This window comes from Psammomys obesus, unplaced genomic scaffold (genome assembly GCF_907164565.1).
Source record: "Psammomys obesus unplaced genomic scaffold, mPsaObe1.curated_primary_1811, whole genome shotgun sequence".
Lineage (NCBI taxonomy): Eukaryota > Metazoa > Chordata > Mammalia > Rodentia > Muridae > Psammomys > Psammomys obesus.
The window spans coordinates 2269104-2284511 of NW_026596149.1; the positions used below are offsets into that span (position 1 = coordinate 2269104).

The 15408-nt window shown below is 44.2% G+C and overlaps 1 pseudogene; it reads left to right on the top strand.

Moving 5' to 3' along the window:
• The first annotated feature begins 9218 nt into the window (after window positions 1–9218).
• On the top strand, window positions 9219–9335 carry LOC129666706 (small nucleolar RNA SNORA17; annotated as a pseudogene).
• Window positions 9336–15408: the final 6073 nt, after the last annotated feature.

Genomic DNA, 15408 nt, shown 5'->3' on the forward strand with positions numbered 1-15408 from the left:
GGCAGGATGGCGGTACCAGGAGGACTCTCATTCTGAGAAGCAGCACAGCAGGATCGGTACAGTGACCAGCAATCAGAACTCGAGGCCATAAAACACAAGTGATTGTGTTTCCCAGGTGAGAGGAATCTTTTATGCAATTCCCATCAAATTACCAACACAATTCTTTACAGATCTTGAAAGAAAAATTCTCACCTTCATATGGAACAACAAGAAACCCAGAATTGCTAAAACAATTATCTACAGTAAAAGATCTTCAGGAGGTATCTCCATCCCTGATCTCAAGTTGTACTATAGAGCAAGAATACTAATAACTGCATGGTACTGGCATAGAAACAGAATGGTGGATCAATGGAATTGTATAGAAGACCCTGACATAAATCCACACACTTATGGACACCTGATTTTTGACAAAGATGCCAAATCCATTCAATGGAAAAAAGACAGCATCTTCAACAAATGGTGCTGGTCTAACTGGAAGTCTACATGTAGAAAAATGCAAATAGATCCATACTTATCACCCTGCACAAAACTAAAGTCCAAGTGGATCAAAGACCTCAACATAAAACTAGACACACTAAACCGCTTAGAAGAAAAAGTGGGAGAATACCCTTGAACTCATTGGCACAGGAGACAACTTGCTGAACAGAACACCAACAGCACAGGCTCTAAGAGCAACAATCAATAAATGGGATCTCATGAAACTGAAAAGCTTCTGTAAAGCAAAGGATACTGTCCTCAGAACAAAATGACAGTCTACAGATTGGAAAAAGATCTTCATCAACCCTATATCTATCAGAGGGCTAATATCCAATATATATAAAGAACTAAAGAAGTTAAACAGCAAAAAATCAAGTAATCCAATTAAAAAATGGGGTACAGAGCTAAACAGAGAATTCTCTGCAGAGGAATATCAGAGAAAGACTTAAAGAAATGCTCAACCTCATTAGCCATCAGGGAAATGCAAATCAAAACAATCCTAAGATTTCACCTTACACCCATCAGAATGGCTAAGATCAAAAACTCAAGAGACAACACATGCTGGAGAAGTTGTGGAGAAAGGGGAACCCTCCTCCACTGCTGGTGGGAATGTAAACTTGTACAACCACTTTGGAAAGCAATCTGGCGCTTTCTCAGACAACTAGGAATAGCGCTTCCTCAAGATTCAGCTATACCACTCCTAAGCATATATCCAAAAGATCCTCAAGTACACAATAAGGACATTTGCTCAACCATGTTTGTAGCAGCCTTATTTGTAATAGCCAGAAGCTGGAAACAGCCCAGATGCCCCTCAGTGGAGGAATGGATGCACAAATTGTGGTACATCTACACAATGGAATATTACTCAGCAATAAAAAACAAGGAAATCATGAAATTTGCAGGTAAATGGTGGGATCTGGAAAAGATCATCCTGAGTGAGCTATCCCAGCAGCAGAGGGATGCACACGGTATATACTCACTCAGAGAGACATATAATATAGGATAAACCTACTAAAATCTGTACACCTAAAGAAACTAATCAAAAGGGAGGACTCTTGCTAAAATGCTCAATTCCTATCCAGAAAGGCAAAGAGGATAGACATCAGAAGAAGGAGAAAAGAGGGAACAAGTCAGGAGCCTGACACAGAGGACCTCTGAAAATCTCTGCCTTGCAGACTATCAATGTAGATACTGAGACTTATGGGCAACCTTTGGGCAGAGTGCAGGGAATCTTATGAAAGAAGTGGGAAAGAGTAAGATCTGGAGAGGACAGGAACTCCATAAGGAGAGCAACAGAACCAAAAAATCTGAGCACAGGGGTCTTTCCTGAGACTGATACTCCAACGAAGGACTATGCATGGAGATAAACTAAGACCCCTGCACAGATGTAGCCCATGGCAGTTCAGTATCCAAGTGGGTTCCATTGTGATAGGAACAGGGACTGTCTCTGGCATAAACTGATTGGCCTGCTCTTTAATCACCTCCCCCTGAGGGGGAAGCAGCATTACCAGGCCACAGAAGAGGACAAGGCAGCTACTCCTGCTGAGACCTAATTGACTAGGATCAGAAGGAAGGAAAAGAAGTCCTCGCCTATCAGTGGACTTGGGGAGGGGCATGCATGCAGAGGGTGGAGGAAGGGAGGGATTGGGACGGGAGGTGGGAGGGAACCACAGGGGAGATACAAAGTGAGTAAAGTAATTAATAAAGAAAAATTTTTAAAAAATTAAAAAAAAAAGAAAAGCTTAGGTCCAGGTATGGTGGTACACACCTTTAATTCCAAACAATAAAGGTAAAGTTAGTTTATAGAATGAAGCACTCTCTGCAGACTATCAAAGCAGACACTGAGCCTGATGGCCAACTGTTGGGCAGAGTGCATGGAATCTTATGTAAGAAGTGGGAAATAGTAATATCTGGAGAGGACAGGAGCTCCACAAGGAGAGCAACAGAACAAGAAAATTTGGACCCAGGGGTCTTCCCAGAGACTCATGCTCCAACCAAGGACCAGGCATGGAGATAACCTAGAACCCCTACACAGATGTAGCCCATGGCAGTTCAGTGTCCAAGTGGGTTACATAGTAATGGCAAGAGGAACTGCCTCTGACATAATCTGATAGGCCTGCTCTTTGATCACCTCCCCCTGAGGGGGGAGCAGCCTTACCAGGCCACAGAAGATGACAATGCAGCCACTCCTGATGTGATCTGATAGACTAAGATCAGAAGGAAGGAGAGGAGGACCTCCCCTATCAGTGGACTTGGGGAGGGGCATGCGTGAAGAAAGGGGAGGGAAGGTGGGACTAAGGGAGGAGGGAGGAGCTTATGGGGGATACAAAGTGAATAAAGTGTAATTAATAAAATAGAATTAAATTTAAAAAAATGAAGCACTCTTTGTTTGTCAGTGATGTCTAATTGAGTAGCAGACAAAGGAACAAATCAGAGAAAGATTTGGCAGACTAGGATATGCTCAACTATCATGAGAGGAGAGAAGGGAAAGGAAACCTACTTAAGGGAGCAGCACAGAGAATGAGAGGGAGAGGAAGCAGTTTTACAGAGAGAAGTTGGAGAACAAGCTAGATACTTGTGAAGACAGAATAAGTCAGAGAATGAGGAGCCAAAAGATTATAACATATTACCAAAGTTAGAATGATGCCAAGCTGAGCAATTTAGTCAGAAACTGAGAGATGCCAGTTTGAATCAGTTGGCTTGGAGAGGACTTTGAGCCAGAACAGCTGAGTTGAACCAGCCATCCAGAGCTCAGAAAGAACAAGAAATGGCAAGCTTATTCAGCAGTAAACATCAGGAGCTGAAAACATTCTAGGCCTAGAATCAATTGCATGGAGGCTAGAAGCGTCCAGGACTAGGCCTATTTTAGTAGACAGAGGCAGTAAGTCTCTGAGATGACAATTACATCAGGTGAATAAAAGTTAAGGGGTCCCTTGATTTTAATAGCCAGTTAGAATTAACTAGGGCCACTGTTTAATTGGTAGGAGCCATTAGCCTGAGTTCTGCTAAGGAAGTTCAATGGAAGTTCTTTCTCCTGAAAGCTCCCCGAAAGGCATCTTTTCTGCCTCTTGGTGCATTGCCTCTGGCTGTTATGCAGATGCAATGGCCAGGGATACAACAATTTGAAAAATAAGGTGACCATGTGCAACAAGCCAAAGCCCAGAAAGAAGCTGGGTTTGGTGGATCAGAGCCCCCTCCACTACCCAGGATTTCCAATTCTTACACAAAAGGGGTAGCAGACCTCCGCTGTGTTTTGGAAACCCTTTTTGGATGACTAGTCTACATAGGCAAACTTAATGCAATTCCCCCTGAGTGAGTGGGTTTGGTGGGGAAGCTCGGAAGACTGTTGGTTTGTGGAGTAAAATAGGACTTCAAGAACCACAGAAAAGACTAGGGAGGATGACAGCAGTGTGGCTAGAGGCTTGAGCGAGGTGTGCGAGCAAGTGCAGGACAGCTGGTTCATCGCACAGCCTGGAGAGGCTCTACAGATCAGGTCTCAGCTCTCCACCAGCTGTGCTGCAAGAGATGATTTCCTTCTTCTCCAGCTCTACCAGGTTCAGGCACCAACGGGAGAATGAAAGTGGCCAGACAGGCCCCATACCTGCGTGGCAGTGACTGCATTGCCCTTCTGAATCCTGTAGCCCTAGCCATGGCTGGGTTCTGGTGTGCCTTTGAGGTTCCCATGGGTGAAGGGGTGGACTCTTGTTGGATTTTCGTAACCAGAACCACACCTTCCTAAGTCTTCCTTTTGTCAGGCCTCCTTAGCCCCTCTGAAGTGACTCATCTTTTTCCTGTTGGGCCATGTTGGGATGTATGTTTTGCTGTGTTAGGACTTCTGTAGATCTAAGTATACTGGCATTTTAATTATGATTAATGTAACTACGCTTTGAAAGCTCTAATTCCATTTTGAGCTTTTCCTCACAAACCACGCTGTAAGACAGCCAAGGGCTGTCTGAGAGTCACGTTAAGAAACATGAACCAATACACAAATAGGAGAGTTGGTGTCTGGGACTTTTCCATTTAAGGTTGACATCTGGAAGTTAAGATAATAACCTCCTTTAGACTATAAATACCAGAGCCCTCCGAAGGCCATTTAAGACATATCTCATATTTCAACAACTTCATCCACAGAGACACAAAGTTACTGGTGTTCTGCATATAGAGGCGTTTCTTTATTTTGCAGTATTGGGGACTGAACCCAGGACCCAGCATATGCTTGGCTTGGTAAGCATTCTAGCACTGAGTTGTATCCTAAACATTACTTTGTTTTATACGTGGTGGCAGAGGGGAGAGGGGAGGTTTTTTTTTTTTTTTAATTTGTTTTGAGACAGAAGCTTGCTATGCATCTCAGGGTGGCTTTGAACTCGTGATTTTTTTTCCTCAGCCTCCCAGGATTTCAAATATGATACAACTAGATTATTTTATTTATTTTTAAATTTAGTAGATTATATACATTGTTATTTTTGTTTACTCTGCTTTTGAGTCAATTGCAATAAACTGATTAATAGAGAAACTGTCGTTGTCAGTTGTCATTTGAGTAGAGACTCTTAGCCAGTTAAACCGTCAACAACTACCAAGGAACTGAACCACTTTGTTTGGTCTGGCATGACAGATCCTGGCTGGTATAAGCCCTGAGATTGCTGACCAGTCCATGGTGAAGTCAACAAGCCTCATGCCTCACACTCTCACAACTGTGTCATGCCTGAATGGAAGTGAAGAATACATTAGAAGTCAGATAGCTTTATTGAGACTCAAGTCAGTGACCAAATTATCAGTAAGTATTGAAATACTAATCCAGAAAATTTAAGTAGTAATGGAGGAAGAAAGGATAAGATAGAAGTCTGGAGATAGTGAAGAAGTTACTTTCCTGGAGGCTCTAGGGTCAAAGGTTGTGGGGTGGGAAGAACGTGAAAGCTAACACATGTAGGAGAGCAAGACACAGGAATCAATGAGCCCAGAACAGGTGGGACAGCACTGAGGCCACTTCTAGCTTCTCAATATCCCCAGAAGAATTACAAGGAATAGGAGACTTTGCCTGGGAAAATCAGACGAAACACCCCCAGGGAGTACTTATACTTGAATTGAGAAGGCAGAGCACAAAGATATAGATTTTAATTTACAATGATGAAGACTGTATGAAAATTTCCAAATAATGTTCAGAGGAAGAAGCATTCTCCAAGGCTGTCCCATTCTTTGAGAATTGGTGAAGAAGGGAGGGCTTGGCACAGGCCTTGAAGAAGGAAGCATTTAAGTCTGACAGAGCTAGAGGTAGTTTACGCTGAGTAAGGCTATAGGATCAGGCATGCCCAAGGAGTGTCTAAAATGAACTGGATTAACTAGAGTCCGTAGCAGGAAAAAAAAAATGGAAAGGAAGAAAGGATAAAACGGCAGAGACAACCAAGACCATCTCTAGAGTCAGTGAATAATTTTCTGGATACACTCACAGGACTCAGGCAATGGTTGAGACCATGTGCAGAAGGATGCAGAAGAAAATCAGCAGAGGGGGAAGATGCCTGGAGAGATGTCTAGAGGAAACAAAGCAAGCTTCTAGGCTTCTTGGAAGTTACAAGATGTATTTAATTCCTCCTACTGCAAAAGATAAAAGCACAAAAAGATGCTATTTAGCAAAGCAGAGCCAATGCTCAAGGCTTTTACAGAAGGAGTTTACCACAGGCATCTTTTCCCTAACTATGTACGAATCCTAGACCCCAGGAAGGAAAGGTATTCAGTGTGAAACATACTGTTTCCAGGAGAGGACAGGAGCTCCACAAGGACAAAATATATCAGCGCACAGGGGTCCTCTATGAGACTGTTTCTCCAGTCAAGGACCATGTTTGGATATAACCTAGAACCCCTGCTCGGATGTAGCCCATGGTAGCTCAGTGTCTAAGTGGGCTTCCCTAATAAGGGGAACAGGGACTATTTCTGACATGAACTCAATGGCTAGCTCCTTTACCTCCCACCCCCACCCCCGAGGGAGGAGCAGCCTTGCTAGGCCACAGTGTAGGACATGGCAGCCAGTCCTGAAGATACCTGATAAACCAGGGTCAGATGGAAGGGGAGGAGGACCTCCCCTAGCAGTGGACTTGGAAAGGGGCAGGGAGGAGATGAGGGAGGAAGGGTGGGATTGGGAGGGAGTGAAGGAGGGGGCTATGCCTGGGATACAAATAAATAAATAAATAACGTGTGATTAATGTAAAAAAGTGAATAAATTATAATAAATCATAATAATAAAAAATATGCAAAAAAACATACTGTTTGCACAGTTTAAACATACTGAGAAACTTACTCTTTCAGAAATAATCATGATTCCCCACTAATCCAAGTTGTCAGAGATAGCCAGAGGTCAACCTTGGTAGCAGGCCTCTCTCAGATAACATCTCAAATGTGCTGTGTTCTGCCCAAAGAATTACTTAGGCTTTATCCTAGGAGGACATTAGACACAAGCTTAAAGGGTGGACACTAGAAAGACTCATGGAGACAGCGACAAGTTCATCTGGAAATGATATGTAGGGAGTTGGATTAAGTGTTGGAATTGCTGGAGGAAGGGACTGGGGACATTGCTTAGCAGAAGAGCACTTACGTGACATACTCAGGGGTCTGAGTTCCAACCCCACTATGAGAGCAGACAAAAGGGGGAGTGTCTGTAGGGAGGGAAGTTCTAGAGAGATGAATAAATGGAGCCTGGAGTGTGGACAGTTGCTCATACTTAGCAGGCCTCAGATCATAGAAGACGTAAGAGGTCCCTAGCTCTCGAGTATAGCCAGGCTATAAGGCAGAAACTGTAGGGAAGGACAGAGGGACTCCACTTGTCAGACAGGGACCCAAGGACTATAGGCTATCATCCCCTGTGAACCTGGGTGGGTGGAATTTCACAACAGCCCCTTTGTATCCATGATACCAAGAATTTATGCCCAGCACAAGGCAGCCCGAGAAACATTTTTATATGCTGTGTTCCTGGAGTGATGAGGCAGCTTGAGAGAGGGACACAGAGCTTAGAATGCTGGGGCCAGACTTGAATTCTAGGTGGTGATAGAAACAAAGGGGGCTTTAAAAGGGACTTAGATCCAAAACATTGTATTTATGTGAAAGTGCTAAATGTGGCACTTGTTGAAGACACACTCTTGAATGTGGGTACAGGAGCGTCCACACCCTGTGCCACTAAGCTTCCTGATCAATTGTTCCGGCCATGCGTCTGTCCTCCCTGCAGTTCTGTCATTTGAGCTGGCTCTTTCGACACAAAAACTCCAGCCTGGAGCCATTCTGAATGACAATGGTCCGTGAATATAGAGTTAGGTTACCCTAAATTCTACTCTCCTACGTGGAAGCAGTTTCATAAAGTCTTATAGAACAAAGACAGTCATAAATCAAGGCAAGTTTAGATACTTTGGTGGGTACTTCTGAGACGTAGGTGCATTCAGATGGTGCAGCTTTCCTATAAGCCTACGATGTTATATGATGACGTCCTTAGCTTATGGTTGGTGGAAGCTGGTTGTCTGCTAAGTTCAAAGATTCTAAATTAATTTAATTAATTAATTAATTAATTTTACTAGTAGTCATCGATGCTAGCTCCAGCACAGATGTATGAAAGGACTGTTACAGAGGGCTAGAACTAGCCCAAGATGACCATCAGAGAGCACACGAGAGTTGACTCCTTGGCATTTTTGCAGTGTTCTCCCATTGGCCCAGCTCTGTTCTGTGGATGGTAATGGACACCGTGTAGGGCAAAGGACACTTCTCTGTTTCTCAGAAGGCAGCACTAAGAGTTACATGTACTCAGAAGGCAGTACTGAGAATTGCACGGGCTCAGAATTTCCTTTTGTCTATGATGTGTCAGAGCTCCTGTATGAAACATACAATGTGAAGCTCCAAGGGGCAGAATGGAAAAAAAGCAGTCAGGATAGAAAATGTGTGGGGCACAGTGCACTGTGCTGTGGGAACTCAGGGTGAACAGTGGCCTAGACAATGAGCACCCTGTCTGTCTTGTCACTGCTGGGTCCCTGTGAGCATCATTGAGCAGCTGTTCATAAATGTTCACTAAATTAATGGGCATAGGGCTCTCAGACTTCACCCTGTACCTCTGGCTGGTAGGCTGGAGTAGTGGATGCCAGCTCTCAGCTCCAGTTCCCATGGCATCGGCCAAGGGCATGACTTCACGTCCCACACAGAGTATCAGGGTTCACTGATGATAGATGTCTTCCAAGTTTTCATTTATGCATAGTCTTTTTTTTTCTTACAAATTTGTTTCTTTTTTCCTTCATGTTGGTTTGTTTTTCTTTTCTTTTTAACCTTCCTTAAGTATTTTGCTGCTTCTTAGAAATTGGTTTATATGTCACAGTGTGTGTCGTTGTGCTGGAAGAGAGGAGAAGCATATGGAAGCCTTCTGGACAAACACCCAAGGGCTTTTGTGTGTGTGTGTGTGTAAAAATTCAGGGCTCATGTCTTAGTTAGGGTTACTATTGCTATGATGAGACACTATGACCGAAAAGAAGGTGGAGAGAAGTGATTTTATTAGGCTTATGCTTCCACACCATAATCCATCACTGAAAGAAGTCAGGACAGGAACTCAAGCAGGGCAGAAACTTGGAAGCAGGAGCTGATGCAGAGGCCATGAAGGACTGCTGCTTACTGGCTTGCTCCTCAAGGCCTTGCTCAGCCTGCTTTCTTATGGAACCCAGAATCACCTGCCCACAATAGGCTGGGCCTTCCCACACCAATCACTAGTTATGAAAATGCCTACAGATGCCCCCAGAGGCACTGCAGGTGTGGCCGTGTCACATGTGTGTCAGTAGGTGGCAGAGAGGAGAGAGGTCGGTGTTCTGACCTGTGAACACCTGAATGATCAGTAACCCAACATTCCCTGGGAAAACAAACCCAAGATTAAGATGACCACCAGTCCAGTGCCACCCAGGCCTAGAAGAGCTCCCAGGGTGGGGAGTGAGCCAGGGACTAGAAGATCCCTGCCTGGGACTGTGGGCCCTGGGCAAGAATGAGCCCAAGATGACCACCAGATTGGCACCATGAGGCAGGATGGGGAGCAAGCCTGAGATGACCACCAATCCGGCACCTTCCAGGCCTCTGGGGACTGGCCATGCCCAAGGTGACCCTGCCTGGTGCCATGATGCAGAGCAGGGCATAGCACTCCTGAGACCCCAGGAGCAAGTAAATGGTGGAGAGATAGAAGAAAAAGAGAAGCAAAAGGATGTGGGCACAATGAAGAGGCGGAACTGGAGACTCCACGGCAGTGAGGAACAGCCTGATGTGAGTAGCCGGTGATGCCACCTGGAACCATGGTGCGGTCCTGGCCTGTACTGCCACCACAGGCCATGTCTGACTCCACGCCCCACAGCAGCAGGGTCTGTTACCACCAAAGGTCAGGCGATGTCCCTGGTCTGGGCTGCCACCCGGGGACAGCTGATGTCTGAGGGCTGTGAAGAACTAGCCCCGCCCCTTGTATGGGCATCATGGGATGGCTGGCCCTGGATGAATGAGAGCAAGGGAGCTGACCTTGCCCCTAGCCAGCTGCAGCACTCTGGAAAAGTGGGTCCCGAACCTCACCTGGGCAGCAAAGTAGAGCTGGCCCTGGTTGAGGGGGTTGCCAGTGAGCTGGCCCCAAGGGTGTGAGAGTGGGAGAGCCAGCAGGCTGACCAGCTCAGATCTCTCTCAGGCCCATATCCAGAGCTTTGAATTGGCCCACGCCAACATCTATCCCATTGAAGAAGTGCTGGAGCACATGAAGGGCCAGTCCTACACATCCAAAACTACAGGACCTCCATGACCCAGAGCAACAACAGCGTGTCTGAGAGGAGTCCCAGTGAGGTTCCAGTATTGATAGAGTAGCAGAAGCCAGAGGCCTCCAACCAGACCAATGAGTCACTGCAATAAACATTTGCACACTTACAGCTTCCACCATCAGATTTTTAAAACTGTTCTCTGTTGCAGGGGAGGTTGCAAAGGTGGAGGGTGTGCCAGGAGAGGGGTGAGCGGGATCGGGGTGCATGATAGGAAATGCACAAAGAACCAAAAATAAGTTAAAGGGAAAAAATCATTTAAACTTTAAAGGAAATGTCTCACAGGCTTGCCTATAGCCCATCTTACGCAGACATTTTCTCGACTGAGGCTCCCTTTTCACTGATGATTTTATCCTGGGCCAAGTTAACATAAAACTAGCCATCACAGTCTGTGGTCTTAGGTCTTGCGGTGTTCTCAGAGCCCAGCCGGGAGCCCTGCTGGGGATGTCACCAGCTATGATAGAAACTGTCCTTTTGTAAAGGCAGGTATCACTTCGACCATGCCTGGGTTCCCCAGTCCAGAGCTCTCTAAACCTCACCAAGACTAAATCTCTAGTTTCTGCCAAAATATAAACATTTCAACATGTTGAGCAACATGGACCCAAGTGGGGAGCCTGGTGTCTCCCACCCTTTGAACAAGCTTTCTCCCATCTCTTAACTAGGTTGCCCCTCACTCCTGCCCCAGCCTTCTGCTCCCCAGGTTCTGGTATCTGACTGATACTGACTCCATAAGTTAATGCTTGCATCTTTTTCACACCCTCTACCATCACTTCTGTGCTGTTGCAAGATGGACCCTGTCACCATTCTATCTGGACTAGAGGCAATATTTGAAGTCACCCTCTTTCTAAACTCACCACACTTCAGTATATTGTCTACACTGCAGTTAAAGAGCTCCAAAGGGGAAGTGGTTAGAGAAAATTTGTGACCCTTTCTTTGCAAATATAGTAGCTGGAAATGGCAACCTCTGCAGTTTCCTGAATGGATTCAGTTCCTGTCTATCCACTTGTCTCCGTGCCCCCGCCATTTCCTTAGGTCTTCCAGTGCCTTGAATGTCTTTTCCACAATTGCTCCCCAGGCTAACTTACACAGTCTGTGAAACTCGGCTCTGGTGATGTATTCTCCAAGGAAAATGGCTGATAACCCTAGAAAGAGCCTGGCTGGGGGCAGCTTGAGCACACAGCAAAGAACAGGGCCAATGAGGAATACGCAGAGCCAACATGACCATAAGCAGAAGGATGACGCTGTTTGACATCTAGCTGAAATTCCCTTGTGTTTGTCCAATTCTGGTAGCCTCTGTCTTCCAGATGGTCTTCAAGACAATAGGCCTGGCAGTTTCAGCTCAAGGTGGTTCTGCACTAAAAGGAGGCTGGTGAACGCTAACAGAGAAAGCCTGGGGACAGTGGCAAAGGAACAGGGATCAAAGTCTTCATCCCTGCATATACTGTCGACATTTCATTTCACTTTGTTCATTTATTTTGTAGTGGGAAGGATGGAATCTAAGGCTTTGTACATGCCAGACCAGGTACTCTAGCACTGAGCTAAGCACCTGGCCCCCCCTGAGATAATTTTTAATCAGAGGAAACTACTATGATTGATATTAAACTATTTTATTTGGATACAAAAGGAAAAGCATAACCTGAAGATAGATTTTTTGAGAATCTTGTCTACTAATATAAACAATACTGTGAGAAAATGCAGAGGAAAGAATAAACCCATTCATAATCCCATCACATAATCCCATCACATAATCCCATACAAAAAAAAGTATCCTTTTTTTTTTTTTTCTTTTATCTTCTGGCTTTTTAGAAATGCTTTGCCCATTGTAACTGTAGGTGTTTCCACCTGGTTTTATTCATACGGTACAAGTAATTTTGTGTCTTGTTTTTATAAAATGGCTTATGATTTTTTTTATTTGCATTAATTCCCATCTTTTTGTAAAGGAGAGCCTGGTTATTGACCTAATTATCAGTTAAGGACTACTGGCCCTTTATTAGGAAGGCAGGTTCAAGGGGGTAGAGTGTCTCTGTACTTTACAATCCCCCCAATAATTCAACAATTAGATCAGGTTATATAAATACATTTGCTGGGGATGGGATAAAAAAGGGCAGCCTTTGGAAGAGGAAGTAAAATATGTCAGAGGCCAAGCCCATGACCTTGAACAAACTAATCTCCCTTCAGCTAAGCTGTCTGGGTTACAGATAAAACAAAATCTAAAACCACAGACTGTGTCAAGCTTTGGAGTCTGAAGAATTAGTACCAAAAATGTTTAAAATATAGTGCCACAGAAGGCACTGTTGATGCAGAGATGAGGTGGGGGGCAACTGAAATTCATTTAGACACAGTAAGAAGCTGTAGTCTGGGCTTGTTGTAGGAAGAACTGACTATGCCAATGAACTATTCAAGGTGAAGGGAGCGGAATGAGGGAATCCTCTCTTGGTTTGGCAACAGTTCAGGCATAATTCACATTTTCTCCCCAGGTAATAGGATAACAAAGAGTCACCCAGAATCACCTTCTTTTGTTGCCTGAGTTCTTTGTGAGTGTTACCAGGTCTTGGCATGAGTTCTCCTGTTCTAGTCTGAAGCCTGATTAGTAATTTTGGGAAAAAAAAAAAAAAAACAAAAAAACAAAAAACATTAGGAATGTAATCTTCCATTTACAGGTTACTAATAAACAGGTCCATGAAAAGTTTGAGGGACCCATGGGAATTCCTTTCCAAAAATCTTAAGCAAAATGGTAAGCCACATCAATCAAACAGTTTAAACATCTTCTGTGATGTGTATGCATTGCCCTGTCCATTTATATAGAGAAAAACAAGGCTCTTTTCTTAAGACACTCGTAATCCAGGGGGTTGTGGAATGGAAGTTATGGTTTCTTTTAAAGCTCATTTATGTTAGGTAAATATGTTTTTTGTTTTAAGCCCAAGTGTGGGATTTTAGTTGGGCTTTAGTTTGTCTGCAGCTGATAATTGTCTTGTTCAGGGCATGGTCTTTGCCAGATGGTAATGGCCTGCCTCATATGGCACAGAGTGGGTGTGGTCTAGGGCTCTAAGAATATAAATTTGAGAGCTCAGAAAGAGAAAATGTGGCATGCAGGAACTGTATGATAGTTTGGATCAGGCTGACAGAGAGAAACTCTTTGGGGTGCAGGGACTTAAAGGAGACTGCTGGCCTTGTTTGCTGTTGAAGGAGACTCTTAGAGCCCCAGGGGAACCCACTGACCCTAAACAGGCAGGAGGAGTAAAGGGGTCTGTGCCCCTTTTCTCCAGTAACCTTCTCTCTTTTATTTAGGGCTGGGAATTGGAAGGGAGAGGATTTAAGGAACCCCAAATTTCCCTGTGATTTTTTTTTTAGCTTCTCAGAATGAAGAGTTTGTGTGTATGATAGTGAGGACTCTTCTCTGGTTTCTTGTCTGTTTACCCATTTGCCAGTAGGGAGGGAGGTCCATTTCCAGTACAGCTGTAACAGAGAACACTACATAGCTCAAGCCTGTTCCTTTCTATCTGACCAGGCCATAAGCTGTCTTTGCCTTGACTCTACATCAGCATTTTATGGAAGATTTCTTAGTTGTTTCTTATGAAGGAATTTCCTTCCTTCCCTCCTTCTTTCATTTGTTCACTCCTTCCCTTTTTGCTTTTTTTGTTTATTGAAAATACTTTTTCTCATGTAATACATACTGTTTATAATTTCCCTTCTCTCTGTTCCTCCTTATTCCTCCTCCCATCTGGATCCATCCTCTTTCTGTCTCTCACTAAAAAATAAACAGACTCCTGTGGGACATTATATTAAAATATGACAGGATAAAGCAAAAACTAGCACATGGGAATTGGACAAAACAGACAAAAAGAAAAGAGTCCAAGAAAAGGCTCGAGAGACAGAGACTCACTATTCCCATACTCTGGAACCCCATAAAAACACTGAACTGAAAGCCATAGCAAATATGCAAAAGACCTATAGGGTAAAAAGAGAGAAGGAAAAAAAAATATATATATATATATACATACATAATATATTTTATTATATATAATACAAATAAAGAATAAAAAATAACAATATAGAAATTTAAAAAACAGAAGCTCTGGCAGTACACTGTGAGTCAAGGACCCTCCAAAGCTGCTATTGGCTTCACGTTCTGCTGGCCGCCTGCTGCAGGCCAGGCAACCCACAGTGCTTAGTTTCCCCACGGAGACTTAATTTTCATTTGCAAATGGCTATCCATTAGAGAAAATCTCCTTTATTAAGATGTAATTTTCTTTCCACTTCCCATCATTATTTGGAGTTTTCTTGACATGGTATCATGTTATTACAAACTGTTTAGGGAGAATCTGTAATTTTTCACAAGTGAATGTTGTCTTCCCAATTAATTAACTTGAAAGCAAACCATAGGTTTCCCCTGCCTGGATCTCTGCTGTCAAGTATTTGGGGTGCATAAGCCTTTGGAAGATTATCTTGGTGGTTTGTTTTGTCTTATTTATCTGAGACAGTCTCACATACTGCAGCCTGGCCTTAAAGTTACCATACACCCAAGAATAGCCCTAAGTTTCTGATATTCAGGTTGCAGTGGGCCAAACCCATAATCCCAGCTCTCTGCAGGTAGAGGCAGGACTTAGACTCTGTGAGTCTGAGGTTAGCCTGATCTGTACAGACAGACAAGGGGATACGTGTGTGTGTGTGTGTGTGTGTGTGTGTGATCCTGGCACTCAGGAAGCAGAGGCAGGTGGATCTCTGTGAGTTTGAAGGCAGCCTGATATGCATAGTAAATTCTAGGACACTAGGCCTGACAGACCTGTTGTTGATAGCACCAACTGTGTAATTCGTCCACAATACTCTCACTGAAGAGTGAAGGGTTTCTAAGCACTGAAGCCAACACCACAGCAGTGACAACCCTGGCTTCCTCACTACAGTGACTTCTCCCTCTAGCTCCCAAAATTGCTAACTACAAATTCTGGCACAGAAATACGTTTCTGGGATGAGAGTTTAGAGACAGGCCAGGCCATTATGGGTGTAGTAGTGCACACCTTTAATCCCAGTAGTCCGGAGGTAGAGTCAGGCATCTGAGCCTGAGGCAGCCTGGTCTCTACAGACAGATGAGGATATATAGTGAGACCTGATCTCAGAAAAGAGAGAGAGACTGAGAGACTGA